Source organism: Nesoenas mayeri (assembly GCF_963082525.1).
Source record: "Nesoenas mayeri genome assembly, chromosome: Z".
NCBI classification, from domain to species: Eukaryota; Metazoa; Chordata; class Aves; order Columbiformes; family Columbidae; genus Nesoenas; species Nesoenas mayeri.
This window is the reverse complement of record NC_137542.1, coordinates 18,377,025-18,395,410: the sequence shown is the minus strand read 5'-3', so window position 1 is coordinate 18,395,410 and position 18,386 is coordinate 18,377,025.

Genomic DNA, 18,386 nt, shown 5'->3' with positions numbered 1-18,386 from the left:
TAGGTTTACCATGCTTGGACCCAAACCATTATATCATGTTAATGAACTGGGAGTCCTTGTCCTAAGTAACTCTCATAGAAATTTAAATAATTGGAGAAAATGGATAATATTATTTCATTAATATAAAGTAATGGTACAGTTGAAAAAGATGTCTTGGAAAATGAAAGAATGAAGAAGCTTAAATTCCTACTATGGTGAATTGTTCCCAGTGAGCTAAAACTACATATTCATATGTAGAAGAACAGCAATGTTACAAGGTTTATTTTGCTTATCCGAATGTTAACTCCACTGCTTGCTTCAAAGTATCTACTCTGTAATCATTGTGTTGTTGGAAAAGGAGGCTCGAGTAATGCAAAATTACCACTTTCTGAGCTGTTCTGAGCAAGCATCAAAAGGAGTTTATAATAATATAATATAGAGCTTTGGTAATTTGAAGTGGTACCTCTAAAAACTGTAGTTATCAAGCCTTTCCTTAACTGCTACCATGAAATTTAGTCTAAGGTGCCGTGTATATTGCAAAAACTTATAACATGTCATAAAAGCCTTGAGGAAAGAGAACACTTCTTTCTTTGAAAGAGGTTACTCGTAGGCAGTTAGATGTTATTTTGTTATTATCACACACACGCTACATGTATGTACATGTATGTACATTGCTGAAGGTATTTCACACCTTCATGTTTAGTGAAAAAGTCTGAGGTCTTCCTTATGGAGCAACAAATTGCTGTATATTATTTTATCCTATTATTTCATGTGTTCTTTTTTATAAGAGATACTTTAGAAATTTCACTCCCAAGACAGTCTGAAAGCAGATTTTTTTTCAAAATTCACCAATCCTTCAAAACCTTATGGAGACATGGAGACATCAAAAGTTTCTGGAATCTTGCTTTGCTCCTTTGCCAAATCCCACTGGTTTGTGATGCAACTGTGGCATACAGCGAGAAACTAGGTGACTTTGTAGTCTACTCCAGAAAACAGGTAAATGAAACCCTGTTTGCTCAGCAGAATTCACAGAACCAAAACAGTTAATCTTCAAAAAAATGAGTATTTTCCGACAGAACTCTTAAAGAGAAAATGTTTGATCAGACCTAATAATAAATAACATTTAAATATATTTTTGTGCATTTGATTCTAAAATGAGGCAGAGTGCGGGAAATTCAGTCACCATATAGAAAATCCCAAGAGATATAGACTTTGACCAAGGAATTCTGCAGTGAAAGATTCATATGTGTTTCTCTCTAAACCAGAAATGTATCATTCAATGTGATTTTACTGAGTTCTTCACTGTTCTTGAGAAACAGTTTTCACGCAGTACTACATGTCATAGTTTTTAGGATATCCGCTATAGAATCTAAACATAATGATTATTTTGTCAATGTATGTTAGACAGTGATTTTTAAATCATTATAACCAGGCTCAAACACACCTCTGTTAATCAAAATGAGAACCATTACCATCAACATATTTTTGCCAACAAAGAATAAGTTTGTTTAATTCTGTAGCATAACGATCCATGCTTTGGGATTCGGTGAACTCTTGGAAAGCATTCTCTGCATTCCGCTGGTTGTGGAAGTGTTTTCCCTGTAAAAAGTTGTCAAGATGCTTGAAGAAGCAGTGGTTGCTTGGTGAGAGATCAGGTGAATACTGTGGATGATGCAGAACTTTGTAGCTCCATTCTTTCAACTTTTGAAGTGTTGGTTGTGTGACATGCGGTTGGGTATTGTCATGGAGAAGAATTTAGCCCTTTCTGTTGACCAATGCCAGCTCCAGGCATTGCACTTTTTGGTGCACCTCATTGATTTGCTGAGGAGACTTCTCAGATGTAATGGTTTCACCAGGATTTAGAAAGGTGTAGTGAATCAGAGCAGCAGTAGACCACCAAACCGTGACCATGACCTTTTTTTTGTGCAAGTTTGGATTGAGAAGTGCTTTGGAGGTTCTTCTCAGTCCAGCCACTGAGCTGGTCGTCACCAGTTGTTTTGTAAAATCCACTTTTCGTCTCATGTCACAATCTGTTCAATAAATGGTTCATTGTTATTGCATAGAATAAGAAAAGACAGCCATTCAAAATGATGAATTTTTTTATTTTCAGTGAGATCATGAGTAACCCACTTATTGAGCTTTTTCACCTTTCCAATTTGCTTCAAATGCTGAACAACCATAGAATGGTCGACATCGAGTTCTTCGGCAACTTCTCATGTAGTTGTAAGAGAATCAGCTTCAACAATTGGTGTAAATTGGTTGTTGTCATCTTCCAATGGCTGGCAACCAGGGTCCTCAACTTGAAGGCTCTCATGTACATTGCGAAACTTCTTAACCCACCACTGCACTATATGTTCACTAGCATATTCTTGGCCAAATGTGTTGTTGATCTTATGAGTTATCTCTGCTGCTTGATGACCCATTTTGAATTCAAATAAGAAAATCGCTTGAATTTACTTTTTGTCTAACATCATTTCCATAGTCCAAAATAAATATAAAATTAACAGCAATTAATAAGTCATTAGCAAAAATTCTAAAAAAAGACAAGTGCATTAAAATTATATATAACATAATCACAATTATTTAAGAATTTATTCCAGTAAATTTCAACAATGCAAGACTCACAATTCCTTTTGCACCAATGTAATATAAAATTAGAAAAGGTCTATTGAGATGGTCTGAGTTCTGAATAATGGACTATATAGGGTAAAATTTAAGACCTTTCTACTGTGGAAGATTTAAGATATCAATCCATCAAACAATCCAACAGGATGTTAGCCCATGACTTGATCTAATTTTCAAAGGATCTACATAGAAGAGATTTATAGATTTTAGCAGAAAGGAAAAAAAAAAAGAAAAAAAAAAAGAGAGAGATCAAGAGAAAAAAGCTGGTGGACATGAATGCAAACTAAAAAGAAAGCACTATATTAACAGTGGAGTGCTTTCTGTGCCACCTGAATTTATTAAATCAATATAAGCTGTCTTTTCAAAAGATACACAGTAATTCAAAAAGAAATTATGGTTTTAGTGCAAGACTACTAGTGTGATGCAGTTGCTAAGAAATTAATTCATCCTACCTGGACTGGTAAAGTTTCAGATTGTACTTCAGAGCTCAGCCTGTTCCACTGCCTGTGGTTGAGACTCAGGAAACAGAATGGCACAGGCCAGAAGTCCTGCACAGTGCTGTTTCTGATGTCTACAAGCTGGCACTGAACGTATGACATAGACATTGGGCACTTTTCTTCTGATATGTTACTTAATAGGCATATCCTGATTTAGAAGGAGAGACTAATCAAGCTATATGAAATTATTATAGGTACTAAGACATCCAACAGACTTTGCTGTCTTGAAGTGGAGATAACCTTAAGAACTAGGTCTCAAATCATTCAAGTTTGTATTCACCAAAGTAGAGATAATTGAGGTGAAATTGTGGAAAAGCTGCTCTGAACTTTGAAAACCATGATTTATGCAGTAGCAGCAGCATTATAACCCAGGGTTTGTGTCCTTCTCAAACTGCTTGTCACGGAGGCACCCCGAGGTTAGTTTAAGGGACAACACGGTACAAAACAACTTTTATTAAACCGGTGAGAAACACGGTTTTAGCACTCCAAAAGTGACTTAAATACAGGTTCGGATATCAGTTGAGGAAAATTATTAAGGGGTAGCAACTAATACAACAGGTGGTCCACAGAGTGCATGCACATGGCTTCACCCAAAACAATGCTGGAGCTGTCCCTGAGTCCCGGAGGAGTACACACTTGCCTAAACACGGTGTGGGATTATTTTTAAAGAGATACACATGCTTGTAGTGAGTACGGGAAGTGTACACTCGCGATTCTGTGAGGGTAAATTTATAATACACTCGCAAACCTGAGAGGGTTAATTTACTTACACGTGCAAATGTGCACGGAATATTACACGTGCTTATGTGGAAGCACGGGAGGAAAATACACTCGCGATTGTGCAAGGAAATAATTTATACACGTGCTCGTATTGAGCACGGAAAGTTACATGTGCAAATGTGCACGGAAAGTACACATGCTTGTATCAAGCATGGAAAATATGCGTGCAAATGTGCACGGAAAGTTACACATGCAAATGTGCACGGAAGGAAAATACACCCGCGATTCTGCGAGGATTAATTTTACACATGCTCATGTTGAGCACGGAAAGTTACACATGCATACGTGCACGGAAAGTATAAATACACTCGCAATCCTGCGAGAAGTTTTACTCACACCTGTGGCAGCAAGGCAAGTGGAGTCTCCATCCTGGGGAGGGGGGCTCTCGGCAGCAGCATCTTGCTCGTGCTCCAAGAGACCCACGACAATGGGCTGAGTCTCGACGAGAATGCCGTTTTTATATTGGCTGATCAGATCTGACTGTAGGCATTCTAGAAGCTTCTCTGCACCCCCACACTGGCTGTGGAATGCCCCTGAAGCCTCCAAACATCCCCCACACTGGCCGCAGGCATCCAGCAGCTCACTGGCCTGGGCACTCCCTTCTCCTAATGGCCCTGGCCAGGGTGCTCTGGGGCCAAACAAAAGAAGCTGTTAGCCTCAAGTAGCAGAGAGAGAGGGAGATGTGCCTACTCCTTCCATACTGAAGGAGGGAGGGGGAGAGAGTGGGGTTTGCATTCTGCCACACTGCTATTCATTTCTCCAGCAATGGATGGCTCTTGTTATGTCTTAACCTTTTGAACAGCCTTTGAATCCTGAGATGCTTCCAGAAGGATTTATCATCTGTTCTTCCTTCACAGTTAAGACATTTCTGATGTTAAACAACACTCCATTGTTATACAAAAATAGTTGTTACATTACCTGTTAGAGATTTTCTGTTTATCAGTAGAGAGGTACATGTCTCGAGCTTAGAAAGACTAAGATGCTACTCTGTAAAAGCTTTCTTCAGCTCCTGTTGGTTTTGGCTTTTTGTACAAATACAGATCATTTAGACAACTAATCTTGACAAACCAATTCCACATATAATTTATATATATATATATATATCATTTATTTATATATATATATATGTATCTGTTTCCAGATGGTCTTTCTAAGTCTTTCTGAATGAAATAAAAATATTCTGAAAGACACTATTGCATAGCCAAGGCATATATATACATATATATATGTGTGTGTATATATATATATATATAGTCATTGTATCTCCTCCTTTATGAAGTATTTATTATCTAAAAGTTTGTGTACCTAATCCTCTTTTCATATGTTGAAATTACAAGATTTTTTCTTTGTAGCAGTTTGGACTAGAAGAGAGTTAAATGTTCCAAAAAGTAAGACTTACTGAATTGCTGTTAAAGTGCTGGATTTTAAGTCCATAGATAATTTTAATTATATAGTGGACAGTGAATAAATTAATAACATATATAGTGAATTAATACTGTATTTATCACAGAATCACAGAATCGACTGGGTTGGAAAAGACCTCAGAGATCATGGAGTCCAACCCTTGGTCCAACTCTAGTCTGTTTACTAGATCATGGAACTAAGTGCCATGTCCAATCTCAGTTTAAAAACCTCCAGGGACGGCGAGTCCACCACCTCCCTGGGCAGCCGTTCCAATGCCTGACCACTCTCTCTGTAAAGAATTTCTTTCTAATATCCAGCCTAAATTTCCCCTGGCAGAGTTTAAGTTAAGAGTTTAAGTTACATTTGACTGCGGCTTCATATGTGCTTGGTGTTGGTTTATTATTGCAAATCAGTACTAAGGATCTTAAAAAATAATATATTGTAATATATTGTAATTCCCTGTTAATTTGTTCCTTGTTAATGGATACTTGCTTGTGAATTGCTTTGATACATGCAGTTATTCAAGTCAGTAGATCAGATTTTCACCTGCAAGCAAGAAGAACATAGAGAACAGAAAGGAAGGACTTCCAGATAACAGTGGTCTCATGAGGCTGCTCTCACAGCTGCTTATCAGGAAACATTAAGAAGACCTTTCCTCCAATTAATAAAGTATAATTACTAAAAGTTAGTATCCTAGTGGCTGGTGAAGGAGCTAAACAAGCCAGGTGCATTTCATTCCAAGGTCATAGACAGGTTTTTTTCAGTCTTATGGAAGTACTGATTTTAAGCATTGTTACTTTAGACAGAGAACAGACATAAAGGTACTTAAAGCATTACTGTTTCTTTTTTCAAGGTTTATCTTTTCTATCTGTTGGTCTTAATTGGTTTGATGTCACATTTACTTTGTCTTTCTCTTTATTAAAAAAAAAAAAAAAGTGTCTTATGTAGAGCAGGATGATAAACAATACAGAAATAACTCTTCATTTTAGCAGCTCCTTTGGCTTCCACAGTGACAAATGTTTCTGTTTCCTGCCAATGCATTGGCAAGGAACAACAAAAATTTTACTGTCAATTTGTTCAAAGTTTAATCAACATATATTCAGATAAAGAATATTCTTAGAGGACATCTTATGGAAGCCATTTATCTTAACTCAGTAGAGAATCAAAAGTTATTTACTGATACAGAAGCTTTTCTTTGATAGCCATCTAAAAAAGGAGCAAGGGCAACTTCATTTCTTGTACCATTTATCAGTTGTTTGTCTACGATGCTTTCTTCAACAATAGCTTTAGAAAAGAAGAAAGGAAGTGACCACACTCTCATAAACAGTTTCTTCCCTGATCTGTGTTCTACTGAGAGCAACAGGTACAGTTTTTAGATTATTTTTACAAATATGCATGGTGGTTTCATTTCATGCTAGCTCAAAAGTAAAAACAAAGCCTCATCTTAATGAATGATTATACAAATTTAGGTCTTTCTTCACTTTCTTTCCACATTTAAATTATCCATGCATGTTAACTCTGTCACCATAAAAAACCCTGAGGAGCAAACTACTGGAGACATGTAGATGTGGTGAACATTATACTCATACCTGTGTTTCAGTCCACCTTATGTTTTTCATGGTACACATGTAGGTGACATGAGAATTTTAAAGTCAACCTTAGTTTCAGATAATGCTAAATCTCTCATCCCTCACCACCTGAAAATAAGAAAAAAGAAACAAGACCCTGCAAGTATCCTGGATCCCATGTGCTTTACAATAAAGACAGAACCATGAATAAGAGTAATTTTAGAAGACAACTTTTCATTTCTTGAAGAAATGGAAGCCTTCCCTGGTGGAACTTAAAATTATAAATAAATTTGTTCTGAATCTTTCTTAGAAACAATATCTGGGTTTTTCAGAATGTACAAAATATGACCCAATGGCCTGAAAGTTACAACTTTCATCCCTGAATTGCTCCACTTCAGTTAAGGAGTTACCAGCAATTTGTGAAACTGGACAGGGTTATCAGAGTGTTGCGATTTTCATTAGCAGGGAATAGTCGTATAAATCTTAGTTGTTGGTATAGGACTGGGGATATTAAAATATACAATAAATGGTATCTAACCTTATTACTTGTTCATTGCTCCACTTTTTTGTTGCATCATATTGTTCTATTCATCCTTACTGTATTTGTGAATCCCTAGGGCTTTTTAATGTAGAGAGTACTATGTTGTGAATTGGTATAACTGGTTAAAAGAATTAATGCTCATAGTCAGATCACATTTAAACACATTTCCGTTTACAGTATTTATGTAATAAAGGCAATTTACACTTCATAGATATTTTACTGACTTTTTTTGTTTTTATCTGCAAGAAGCAGAACAAATCTGAAAACATTATTATTTAAAAATTCACAAAACACACCACCAGAATGGTCACTGTGTTTTTATCTGCCTCAATGCAAACTACAGCAGCCCTGAACAGAAACAGGACTGTTTATACCCTGAGAAAGAGTGCTTAGGAATGTTTAATAGAGAGAATATCAAAGACAGAACATACAGCTGAGTGTCCTGCCCTCCCTTCCCTCACTTTCTTCCTTCTTGCTTCCTCCACTGCCACCCAAAACCCCTCAACCACTTATATTGGTTTGCTGTAGCTATTAAAATCAAGAGAGAAATTCTATACCATCATGCTTTGAGGTTACTTTATTACAGCTTGAAACAAAATCTTGGGTGCCCACTTGTGTGTTAATCCTCACTTCGGAAACTCACACATGATAACTTGAGGAGCGCAGATTTGTTCTCCCTGAGTAGTCTCCCTGTCAGTAACTAATTTCTCTCTTCTGGTTTATATATCGGTTTGTGCCTAAAATTTTTAGGGATTAGCATAAGCCTGGAGTAGCAAGTAGTTTTAATTAAAAATAGATTGAGTAGACCAATGAACTGTAACACAACATACTTGTGAACTAAGAGTGATACTGAACATAAATAATGTTGTTTCCTGCACAACTTTTAAACTGGGATGGGTTTGCTGTTATCACTGATCTTTCATTTTAGAGCACATGGAATGCATCTATATTATATTTTACATTTTACATTTCATTCCTAAAACTCAAAAGCTTTTGATCATCCCCTGAAAGGCTGGATATTTGAATCTTCATATGTCACCCATCTGTCATCTGTAAAATCGTATTTATTTCTTCAGCCCTGTGAAATGCCAAATAAGATATACATTTCCAATGTTGCACAAGGGTAAGTCTATTGTATAAAAACTAAAGCATAATGTACTGCTACTTATTCAAAGAATTTTACAAAGTTAGAAATTCTAGTCATGGTAGATCTTTGAATCAAGTTCTTGAAATACTAAAAATTACAAGACTAACAAGATTCTTTAAGTGATAAAAACAGCTACAAGTCTCTTCTGCTTCCTACACATATCTGTACATATCACATTTCATAAGACCATCATGTAATAGCATGATGAAAGACTTTAAAAATAAGTAAGAATTATTCATCCCTCTCAAGGCAAGACGAGGTTGTTTTCCTGAAAACCAAGCTTTTATATAACCTTTTTTTCTTACCAGTTCCTGCTGTTTGCAGTTTCTTAAATCGTGAATCCTGGGTCACTAAACTCAGATGAGTCAGTGATAACATGAAGACATGGCCTCACAGTTCTCCTCTACAGAATAAATAAGAATACCTTGACCTGTACTTTAGCAATCCATCTGAGTCAAATGGTCTGTGATTAAAAGCAAAATCACAGATTACGTTTCAGCTGTGATAAATAACCCTTGTTTAGGAGAGGGATGCTTCTTGGAAATGTAATTTCAGTCTCCAGGAATCATTGCTAGGCTGTTTTTTTTTTTTTTCCTGCAAAAGATGTTTATTTACTTATTGTAGCAATACAGTTTTAAGAATTCAGACTTGCAAGCATCAAGTTGTTTTCCTATCTGTTTTTTACTTTTGTAACCAGTGAAGTTTGGTCTTCGTCAAATGTCACTTCCATCTTTTCTCTATCTAAAATTAGCAATAGTATGTACAGGGACAATTTTACTGCTTTTCATAATGAAAGTCTCTGTCTTTAGCACAGGAAACCCGGTTACCAGTTAGCTACATTTTCTGTAGGACGTCAAGTAATATAAGTTACTACAGCTCTGAGGTAACAGAACTTGGCACAGCACTTTCCAGATTTTCTCTCATCTGGACAGTCATTAGTGATCAGTGAGTATCAGATTAAGTAACTCATTAAAATCACTGATGAATGGCATATTTATTTAAAAATATGGTGCACCTTACATTTCCTTGTAACATAGCCCTCACCTGCTGGTTTAGATACTATAAAATTTACTCTGATGAACTAGATGTGGACGTGAAGAATGTAATCATGATTCTGAAAGTAATAGGTAAGAAGAGAGATAGAAAAAAAACTCACCAAAGCAACTAAAAATTGATGCATGCCCTAACTACCAATGTTATAAAGCACTAGGTGTGTTTCAGACATAGTTTTACTGCTTTCTAGTCCTGCCAAGAATCTTTACCTTGTATGCACAGTGTGTTTTCTCTCTTTTAATAGCTACAGTACTTGTAGAAGGCAAACTACCCTTTATCTGTAAACTCCAGCAGAATATCTACATTTAAAATACTCCAGAATTACATTTCTTTCCTCCGTATCTTGTGAACTTCCATGTGATGCTTGCTGTTGCCACTGCTAATGTCCCCATATCAGCCTACTCAGGACCCCTCTGGACAAGAATGACTGAAATATTCCCTTCAGAATCAAATATATATTCAGAAAAAAAAAAAAAAAAAAAAGTCTAAGCTCCTATTAAAACTGTTATTTCTTTCAGAACACATTATTACGCACATAGAGACAGATCTGTACCTAAACATGACAAAAGTTTTAGTTTTCATGCTACAATTCAAACTGATCCTTTAACCTTCACAAACATTGTTCAGTATTAAAAGTAATGTTTTTCAGACTTTTCTATTTATTTGGATTTCTTCAGAGTAGGCCATAATGATTTCAAGAGCCAGTAGCAATGATTATAGGGTTCTCATGTTTGTAGGCTCTCTTAGAGGATACTGGTGTCATTACACAGGAAAAACAGATGGATTACTGCTGGCACGTTAGTACACTGGCACATAGTTGTACCTTTAATAATATGAAAGAAAGGTAATTTTTAAACAAGTAGATTTATTTACAGGCCCCCAGCCAGAGTTTGAGAGGCACGTTGGAATGCATTTGTAAGATATTTGAGTTAAATTAAGGACCACATTAAGATCAAGGTAAACTTGTACAGCTTCTCGAAGCTAGGCTACACATTTTTTAAAAATGTCATTATCCACTTAGATACACCTTTGAATATTTAAACACTGGGTAGGCATGGCCTTTAATTACTGAGTAATAATTGGACAGAAAGAGTAAAGCACCCAAAGTTTCCTTTAATTTTGAAGCTATTTTAAGATTTATACATAAAAGCCCTCCTCTAAGACAAAGGTTTGCATCATGCCTGAGTAGCTTCCCTATGCAACCTCATGAAGCCCATCTTCCTTACACTGCACCATGAAGTGTTCCAAAAACAGTGACTTGAAGGAGCTCTCACATGCACTTCTTGCATATTTTCTTCCCCTTTTTTCGCCCTTTTCAGTAGCCTCACAGCCACACACTATTCCACAAAACATGCAGTAATGTAAATTATATTCAAAAGAACTGAGCAAGTGTTAGCAAGGTAAATCTTCACCACATGACTCATTAAGGATTTCTTCAAAGTATTACTATGTTTAGCTGTTTGGGCATGCACCAGCTTCATGGCTTGAAAGGTAACAGGAAAAAAACCTATGTCATTAGGATGAATGTGTTGTTTCCTTCTTCATACTCTGCTTTTAGATACCTAACACTCACAGTTCACTGTGGGAAACTGGAAGTCTGAAAAGCACATGGCCTTGGTACTTTTTTCCATTGAATCACATGGACTGAAACTCCTCTCTGTATAAACACTGAAATACCAGAAATGCCACTGCTGAAGAAGCTTATCCATCCTGAGTTTTACAGTGTCTGTCTGACTGGTTTGTCAAAGAGATTTCCAGATAGAAGGAAAACAGAACAATTTTGATGCCAGGTTTCTCAAAACAGCAGTCAAAGCAGTAGGGACGTGTGTGAAACAAATCAGACCCTTTTCACTTTTTTCCCTTTTCCAATTTGTTGGCACATTTATGTCTCCTGAGCAGATTAAGTTTCAGATTTGTCAGTTTACATGAAAGGAAAACGTGGAATTTTCCACATAGAAAGACGTTTTTGCAGTCTGCAAATTATGTGTATGTGACATAGTTAGTTTCTCCATCACTTCAAGAGAAGCCTGAATTTTATGAGTTTTTTTTATAATGTAGCATTTGACAGAGATCTCTATTTCCCTAATGGCTGAAAATATGGAAAAGAGAGTAAAACTTCCAAGACAGTTCAGAACCTAGTCTAAATTTGTGAATCTCCAGTGTCTGAGAAAGGGGGAAATAAAGGAGTAAGCCAAAGCAAACTTCCATTTTTGTCACTCAAGGTTGTCTGTCTAAAATAATAAGCTTAGTCTGGTTGCACACAGCAGGGTATTTTCTTATTGCACTGAGCTGAAACTAGGCTGAAAGGATTGTCTGAGGCTCATAGAACATTGTCTGAGGCTCATGGAACAATCAAATACCCTTCAATTTAAGAAACGAGGAAGAAGGAGCTGAAATGCCATGGCTTCAGAAACCTGACTGTGATGTTGTGGGAAAGCGCAGGATGGTTCATTTGGAGTTGGAGAGCATGAAGCAGGACAGGCACTGGCAACTGAAGCTGGCAGCTGCTAGGAATGGCCTGGCTCTCTGTGGTCCAGCAAAGGGCACAATAATCATGCTCTTCTGCCTGACACCTCGTAAGGGAAAGACTTTAGGGTGAATTTAGATGAAGACATCTGGGAAGCATCTAACCCTGTAATAAATGTATTGAATAACTCTCATCCATGGTGACCTCATACTTTGTATACAGTGTGAAAAAACAACCTTCTTGTTTTGTGATCCTTTCTAATTTCCACAAGTAATATCCATTAATAAGTAGTCTTTTATTAATATTCACATACAGAAATGTTTTCTCTAACTCTTTTCTTATGTACTTCTCTATTCTGGGCTGAAGAAATGCAGACATTGTTAAGTGGACTTTTAATTATTATAGTTAAAATTATAGCTACATATACTATTCATCTACTTAGTGTTCACTGTTCAGTGGCACAAAGCTAATCACTGAGGTCAGGGTAAAAGTGACTTAAAAGGGATAAAAATGGTGATGTGGCTGAGTCCCATTTTCACTTTGGGGTGATTAGAATATTCAAATGTCAAAGCTGGAAAACTAAAGGCAAAAAAAACATGTGTTGCATCTATTCATTGAAAGTAGCAGAACCAGAATCTAGGACGCAGCAATTACTGTGCTAAAAGAGCACTGATGTGGATGAAATGCTTTGCCTCCATGTCAGCCAGTAGTAAAAGAACAAACATAGAAACAAATGTCTGGGTAGAAGCAAGATCTGAATTACCTTTGTAAAGTTTCTACACAATAAACATCTTTGAAGAAATCTTGATTGTCTGCTCACAAAAGCAATTAATTTTAATGCTGTTTAACCTAGATATTTCCATTTTTTATTATGCATTCTCCTTGTAGAAAGAAACATTAATGTTGGATAAAGAGTTGCAGATCCCAGTGAACCAGAGATTTCTATGATTTTAAAAAATGTTTCTGTGAAAAAATTTCCATTCATCTGGAGCCCTTTCTCATCCACAGAACTACCAAGTCCAAGCGCACTAACCCAATATTAGCACTCAAGGCTGTCTTGGTCTAATAAAAGGATCTTAAGCAGTAAAAAAATCTGTCTTAATACATGATCCCGTTAAGATGCCTTTGATTTTATTGTTAAGAATGAACACAAAGAGGTTATGATATATTTACAGAATATTTACAGGCTGAAGCCATCACTTATGAAATCAGGCACCACCTGTTTAGCAAATGATAATAGATATTACAGAATCACAGAATGGTTGGGATTGGAAGGGGCCTCTGGAGATCATCTAGTCCAACACACCTGCTAAAGCAGGTTCACCCAGAGCAGATCACGCAGGAATGTGTCCAGGAGGGTTTTGAATGTTTCCAGAGAATGAGACTCTACAGCCTCTCTGGGCAGCCTGTTCCAGTGCTGTGTCAACCTCAAAGTAAAGAAGTTTCTCCTCATATTCAGATGGAACCTCCTATGTTTCAGTCTGGTTTAATGTATTTATTTTGGGGTATAAGATATTGTATTCAATTCCATCAACTGCACATACTCACAAAAACTTTTTTGTGTACTTACCTAAACTTGTGACTACTTTTTTAATGGAACACTTTAGAGCTTTATTTGTCACCAAGTTCATCACAGATCAGATTCTCTTAACATTTTGCCTTGTTATAGAGTTTTCCATGACAATATCTGCAAACACTAATGTCCTTCTACAATAGATTTGACCTTTTACATAATCTGTATTTTGACTGTTGATGCTTTCCAGTTCAGTGTGCATCACTGTAGCTATAAACAGAACAGAAAGGACGTACAGCAGAGCAACAGAGCAAATAGCTACATGGAATATATAATCAAAACAAGAGATGTTATTTGAAAGTATCTTGTGTTAAGTACTGTAGGGGCACCAGAATAGGACAGGCTTAATATTTTGCTTCAGCTTCATAAGTACCGTAGCTGAAACTAGGCTGTGCATGCACTTGTGTATCTGCACTACACAGGTAAAAGACAATTTTCTGCCAATACACTTTGAAGATTTCAGCCAGCAAATTGCAAAAGTGTAGGAGGGATTTTCAGCCCAACAGGATGTGTTCCTTTTTTGCTCAGAGATTTTATACTTTGGTAGGTGACTACGCCTTCTTGCACAAAATCAGTATACCACGCAGCTGTGAACCTGCGAAGTACTTGCAGTTTTTTACAGTCCCTGAGGTATCTACATGACACTGGAGGAAATGGCAGGCAGTGTCAAATCTGGGAAAAATATTTGTTCTGCTTAAAGAAACGCAAGTAAGTTTGAGAGTTAGTCTCTGCCTTATTAACTTGGCCACAAGCTACTGATAAATAAATCATTTTAGTTTTTGTCATACTGGAAAGATCCTAACAAGGTAAGATCAACCTATCAGATTTATTTGTGGATAGGTGTTTTATATTTGGGGTTAGGAGAGAGAGGATGAAGATGTGAGAGGGCTGAAAGCATTCAGACTTTTGAACAATTACCAGTCCCTTCAAAAATGTGATAAAAGATGAAGCTAGCTGGGCATCCTGCTGGACATACTTGTTAAATGAGCACAAGCTGTTTTACATTAGTAGTTGAAGAGATTTAGGGCTTTCAGTGGACTCCAATAATTGCTTTCACTAACTTTTTATGCTGATATTTACAACTGTCATTAGTAGACATACCACAGATCAATTTTTACTGGGGAGTCTATTAAAAATACTTTTGTTTTGTTTTCTCAGTCATTTTCCTTTAGCAAAGATGGCTAATGAAAGAATCTTTCTTTCTGATCACAGAAATAGGCTTTCTGTGATTAGATATTCATCAGAATCACTAGCTTCCTTGTTTCTGTTTGTTTTTACCAAGGGTCTGAAAAATATTTTTAATTACATTTTAGAAGTTCTACTAACAGAGTTTCCAGCCAAATTCATAATGACTTCAAAAATGTTTCTGGCATCCAAGAATTAAAAAAAAAAAGTAAGCAATCAAATACATGAAAGCTAGAAAAATCTTTTTACTTGCAATATGAGGACATCTGATTTCAAAAATTAAAAAAAAATATATCCTGTTATAGTAACATTTCTCATAACCATTAAATTGAAACAAGCCAGCAAGAGGTTGAATCTGGCCATATTCTTTTTTAAATAGCTTTATTCTTTGTATAACATGCATGCAAGCTTTTGTTTTCTCTCTTCTTAAATGCAAAGGGATGGAAGACCTAGACATGTTTCTGTTTTAGAATCCCAGACAGTTAGAGTAAAAACACCTTTAAATTCTGCCTGTGTTAACACTGTTGATATTTAATCTTTTCCTCTCCTCTCCTCTCCATCTTTTTTTTTTTTTTTTCTGGATAATATGTGAAAGGCTGAGGTATTTCATAGCAAGACTGCAGAAAATATCACTGAAAACTAAACGAGTTTTTGTTCTGGCCACAAAAATGCAAAATTGAAACTATTGAGATTTTGAGACACACTCTCATCTGGTTTCACTTTATCAACGTCACATACACTTATACAGAACCACAGCACAGCATTAACAGCGTGTACATCAAATTATCTCTGATAGATATCCTTAACAGCCCAAACGAAGCAAAGTGTAAGAGTGTCAAAGCTATGTAAAGTGCAATTTGGCCAGAGAAAATCTCCTGATTATAAGTGAGGTTTTTTGTAGTTTTGGGGCAGAAAATATTATAAATTTAAATATTTTGTTCCTCCTTTCATTTTCTTAGTCATAACTGTGTGGAATGTAATTGTCTCTAAGCACTAGATTTGGCTAGGAAGATGTGTAGAGAAAAACCTGAAGGCTGGGGGGGGTTAAAAAAGAAGAAGTTATCTAAATTTTCTGGAAATTAAAGGGTAGCCTAAGCCATAGATTTTGATCTGTAACTACTTTTCTGTTCCTTTTATTCTTCACTTAATTATGATACATACAAACAAAACTGTCTACTTTGCTTTCTAATGAGTTTTACCAGTACTCCTCTTTACTCTTACCATTCAGCCTGCTAGTATCTCTTTGATAATGAAGTATCTGGAACCTAAATTAACATCATTGTTCATCGAGATATTTATGACCACATTTAACAGCGCATAATAGCTATGCTGACCATGTTGGAGAATGAGAAAAAACAAGATCTATTTTTTAAATTTAATCTGCTTTATATGTGTATGATACAGGTGTATGCTAGTTTTGTTTGTTTGGTAGGTACACTAAGAAAATGCATTAGATATCTATGTCGCACTGCAGTTTTGCAGTTTTATCATTTAACCCCTTATAAGGAATTCTGCCTTTAGGATCTTCAGAGTCATATATATTATTTATCTTACAGTTTTCATGTTCCATGCCAAAGTATGAAACTTTTACAAAAATGCATAGAGTAGTCAGAGTTCTGTATGTGCAGAATAATTATTCTGTTCCTCAAGTGTCTGTATTTATGCGTTGTGTAGTGTTCTTTATGCTAGAACCCTTGGCAGTAGTGACACAACCTTGCTTTCTGGTTTGGTCTATTTATTTAGATCACAGTTTGATGAAATAGAAGAGCTTATGTTAGCATTTATCAGTGTTTTACAGCTGTCTTGGAGCTCTATTTATTAGAGCTCTTCGAGGTAAAGCGGAAAGCTTGTGCATGATCAATAAACACTTAAGCAATGGTAGTTTATATTCCTTTCCTTTTTTACCCCAACAGTTCATTTGACATCTGAAGGTGATCTGTTGTAGAAGATCCTGATTAATAGTATCACCATTCCCTTGGAAATACGCAGCTCAGTATAGAATGAAATGCTTGGAAAAATAAGATAATGAGCTATATCTTCCTTCATAGTTGATTTTATTTGAAGCAGCCAAATTCCTCTTTGCCTTTTACTTAAAGAACATAGATGAATGGATAGAGAGATGGACAGATAAATATATAGATATATATATAGAGAGAGTGAGATATGACAGACAAACAGATAGACAGATAGGTACATGTGCATAATATATTAAATATTAATTACACATGATTATATATATGCATATACAGATACAGTGGGACTGTGTTCTCGTGTCCCCTTTCCCCTCAGCTGCCCACTACATTCCTCAGGAAGGCTGACAGTAGGAAATAGTGTGGAGTTACAGACATGCTAAATTTCCTCCAAAGCCAGTGCTGGAAGAAACTTAAAGGGATTTAATACAGAAACTGATAATGTTCATTTGTTAAAGGTTTGAATTGTAGGTTCATTTGAAAATTGAACTCTGACACTTTTAGAACAATAAGTGTCTTTTAAAGTATGTTTTCAGTGGTTCATAGTTCAGTGGTCCATATGCCTGAGCATAACACTTGAATTTTACATTATATTCCTTTTGTTTTTCCTCCCACTTACCTTATCACTACAGCTTTCAACATTATGGCTGAAGTGGCAGCTGATACCCAAATAACTTGCTCATAGAAGTAGAAGAATTCCTTGTTTATTCATGCTTGCTCAGAAGCCTAACCTAGTTTGAATTCAGCATAGGTCAGGGTTTCTGATCAGACTGGGTGATGGGACATGATAGGGTGATGTCCTTCAGTCCCTTTTCTACTACCCTCTTGACAACCTGCTATTTGTAAAACATGTCAAAGGTCAATATTTCCTAAATGGCAGCCTCCTGAGCTATTTACTCTTTCTAGATATGATTGGCAAGTTGTTAAAAATAGTGATTAGTAAAGTGCTTTCCTTTCCATTCCAGCTGAATTTGTTCTGTCTGCACAAAATAACCTGTGATGCTATTAGACATACGGTGCTTTAGAAGTCAGCTTTTTAGGAAAACTGTCCCATAATCATGCAGTATGCCAGCACAAATCAGCAGCCATTCTTTACTGAAGACTTATGGCCCTTCAGCTTGGAGCTGAAAATTCTTGAATCCTTTATGTATGAAACCATTAAGATCATTCATGGAATCATTTAAGATACTGCATGACTAGATATTTTAAAATTTCATGTTAATTTGTGATATTACAATAATCTTATCATTTAAGAAGCTAGGTTTGAATGTGAAGAGAAGACTTGCTGAACATGACATTTGAATACTGCTAAGAGTAAAAAAATCTGTAAACGTAAATAAGGAAATGGTAACAATTCAGCAGGAGGGAGGGATGGGTTGTGTGATCTAGCAGTTTGCCTGAGTCTGCAAGAATTGTAGTCAGCGTTTCAATAACATTCTCTAGCATAGCCTTTAGATGACTCACCAAAAATGAAGTGTTTTGCTTCCTTTTTAGTGTGATTGCTGAATTCCTCAGCTTTTGAAGAAATAAGTACAGTTGCCATGTTTTGAGTGTCCAGACCTGGAGTTAAGATTGAGATATTATCTGTGATCAACGT